This window comes from Coregonus lavaretus (genome assembly GCF_964263955.1).
Source record: "Coregonus lavaretus genome assembly, contig: HAP1_SCAFFOLD_592, whole genome shotgun sequence".
In the NCBI taxonomy this organism is placed as follows: domain Eukaryota; kingdom Metazoa; phylum Chordata; class Actinopteri; order Salmoniformes; family Salmonidae; genus Coregonus; species Coregonus lavaretus.
Genome location: NW_028162326.1, coordinates 146,760 through 150,049, shown reverse-complemented (window position 1 = coordinate 150,049; position 3,290 = coordinate 146,760).

Genomic DNA, 3,290 nt, shown 5'->3' with positions numbered 1-3,290 from the left:
CAGGTTCACCTGCCTAGACCACCAAATGCTAACAGTCAGTATCTGCTATAGACCACCAAATGCTAACAGTCAGTATCTGGATAACATGTGTGAAATGCTTGATAATGTATGTGATATCAATAGAGAGGTATACTTTCTGGGTGATTTAAATATTGACTGGCTTTCATCAGGCTGCCCACTCAAGAGAAAGCTTCAAACTGTAAACTAGTGCCTGCAACCTGGTTCAGGTTATCAATCAACCTACCAGGGTAGTTACAAACAGTACAAGAACTGAAATCATCAACATGTATTGATCACATCTTTACTAATGCTGCAGACATTTGTTTGAAAGCAGTATCCAAAATCCATCGGATGTAGTGATCACAATATAGTAGCCATATCTAGGAAAACCAAAGTTCCAAAGGCTGGGCCTAAGATAGTGTGTAAGAGGTCATACAATAAGTTTTGTAGTGATTCCTATGTTGCTGATGTAATAATATTTGTTGGTTCGTGGTGTGTACTGAGGAGCAAACAGACACTGCACTTGACACATTTTTGAAATTGCTTATCCCAGTTACTAATAACAATGCACCCATTAAGAAAATGACTGTAAAAACTGTTAAATCCCCGTGGATTGATGAGGAATTGAAAATTTTTATAATTTAGAGGGATGAGGCAAAAGATATGGCAAATAGGTCTGGCTGTACAACCGATTGGCAAACATACTGCAAATTGAGAAATCATGTGACTGAACTGAATAAAAAGAAGAAACTACACTATGAAACAAAGATAAATGACATTGAATTATAGTAAAAAGCTTTGGAGCACCTTAAATGACATTTTGGGCAAAAAGGCAAACTCCGCTCCCATCATTGAATCAATGGCTCATTCATCACAAAACCCACTGATATTGCCAACTACTTTAATTATTAGCAAACTTAGGCATGACATGCCAACAACAAACGCTGACACTATACATCCAAGTATATCTGACCAAATTATGAAAGACAAGCATTGTAATTTTGAATTCCGTAAAGTAAGTGTGGAAAAGTATTATTGTCTATCATCAATGACAAGCCACCGGGGTCTGACAACTTGGATGGAAAATTACTGAGGATAATAGAGGTCGATATTGCCGCTCCTATTTGCCATACCTTCAATTTAAGCCTACTAGAAAGTGTGTGCCCTCAGGCCTGGAGGGAAGCAACATTTATACCCCTACCTGAGAATAGTAAAGCCCCCTTAACTGGCTCAAATAGCCGACCAATCAGCCTGTTCCCAACTCTTAGTAAACTTTTGGAAAAAATGGTAATTGACCAGATAAAATGCTATTTTACAGTAAACAAATTGACAACAGACTTTCAGCACGCTTATAGGGAAGGACATTCATCAAACACAGCACTTACACAAATGACTGAAATTGATGATAAAAAGATTGTGGGGGCTGTTTTGTTAGACTTCAGTGCGGCTTTTGACGTTATCGATCATAGTCTGCTGCTGGAAAAACGTATGTGTTATGGCTTTACACCCCCTGTTATATTGTGGATGAAGAGTTACCTGTCTAACAGAACACAGAGGGTGTTCTTTAATGGAAGCCTCTTCAACATAATCCAGGTAGAATCAGGAATTCCCCAGGGCAGCTGTCTAGGCCCCTTACTTTTTTCAATCTTTAGTAAAGCCAGTGTGTCTGTGTATGCGAATGACTCAACACTATACACGTCAGCTACCACAGCGACTGAAATGACAGCAACACTTAACAAAGAGCTGAGGTTAGTTTCAGAATGGGTGGCAAGGAATAAGTTAGTCCTAAATATTTCAAAAACTAAAAGCATTGTATTTGGGACAAATCATTCACTAAACCCTAAACCTCAACTAAATATTGTAAGGAATTATGTGGAAATTGAGCAAGTTGAGGAGACTAAACTGCTTGGAGTAACCCTGGATTGTAAACTGTCATGGTCAAAGCATATTGATACAACAGTAGCTAAGATGGGGAGAACTATGTCCATAATTAAGCGCTGCTCTGCCTTCTTAACAGCACTATCAACAAGGCAGGTCCTACAGGCCCTAGTTTTGTCGCACCTGGACTACTGTTCAGTCATGCGGTCAGGTGCCACAAAGAGGCACTTAGGAAAATTGCAATTGGCTCAGAACAGGGCAGCACGGCTGGCCCTGGATGTAAACAGAGAGCTAACATTAATAAAATGCATGTCAATCTCTCCTGGCTCAAAGTGGAGGAGAGATTGACTTCATCACTACTTGTATTTGTGAGAGGTATTGACATGGCATCGGACACCCATGCATACCCCAGAAGACATGCCACCAGAGGTCTCTTCACAGTCCCCAAGTCCAGAACAGACTATGGGAGGAGCACAGTACTATTGTGACGTTCTGGCTCCGGGACTCTTAGTAGTGAGCCAGGGTTGTCATTTTCGTTTGGGTGTAGTTCTATGTGGGATCTAGTTGTTTCATTTCTATGTTTGGTTTTGATGTTGATTTAGTCATATGACTCCCAATCGGAGGTAACGAGTGTCAGCTGTCGGCTCGTTATCTCTGATTGGGAGCCATATTTATACTGTGTGGTTTCACCTTGGTTTTGTGGGTTTTTGTTTCCTTGTTGCTGTTAGTCATTATCAGTATTGAACTTCACTTTCGTCATATTTGGTTTGTTGTTTTGATCGTGGTTTCTTTATAATAAAGTCATCATGTTCACTCCACGCGCTGCGTATTGGTCCGTTTCCTCAGACGATCGTGACAGAAAAACCCACCATAAAAGGACCAAGCAGCGCGTCCAGGAGCAAAGGGTCTGGACATGGATGGAACTGTTGGACGGTAAAGGGTCCTGGACTTGGGAGGAGATCCTGGATGGTATGGATCGCCGACCATGGAACGAGACGGTGGAGAGGCGACGGCGAGAGGAGCAACGGCATCGGCAGGGCCATCGTCGGAAGGACGAGAGGCAACCCCAAAAAGTTTTTGGGGGGGGGCACATGGCTTGGGCGACTGAGCAGCAGGAGGCTGCCACAAGGCAGATTCAGAAGGCTACCAGGTTAAGGGGGCTGACGGAGGCAGAGAAGGGACGGATTCAGGAGGCTACCAGGTTAAGGGGGCTACTGGGAAAAGCAGGGAAGGAAGGTGTAGAGGCACGGCGAGAGGTACTGGGGTGTGTAACCAGTCCGGTCCGGCCCGTTCCTAATCCCGAGGTACAGTCAGTAGTGTGTGTCCCCAGTACGGTACGGCCTGTTCCGGCCCCTCGCACTAAGTGTACGGTGCGCGTCGCCAGCCCAGCCCGGCCTGTTCCTGAGCCTCAT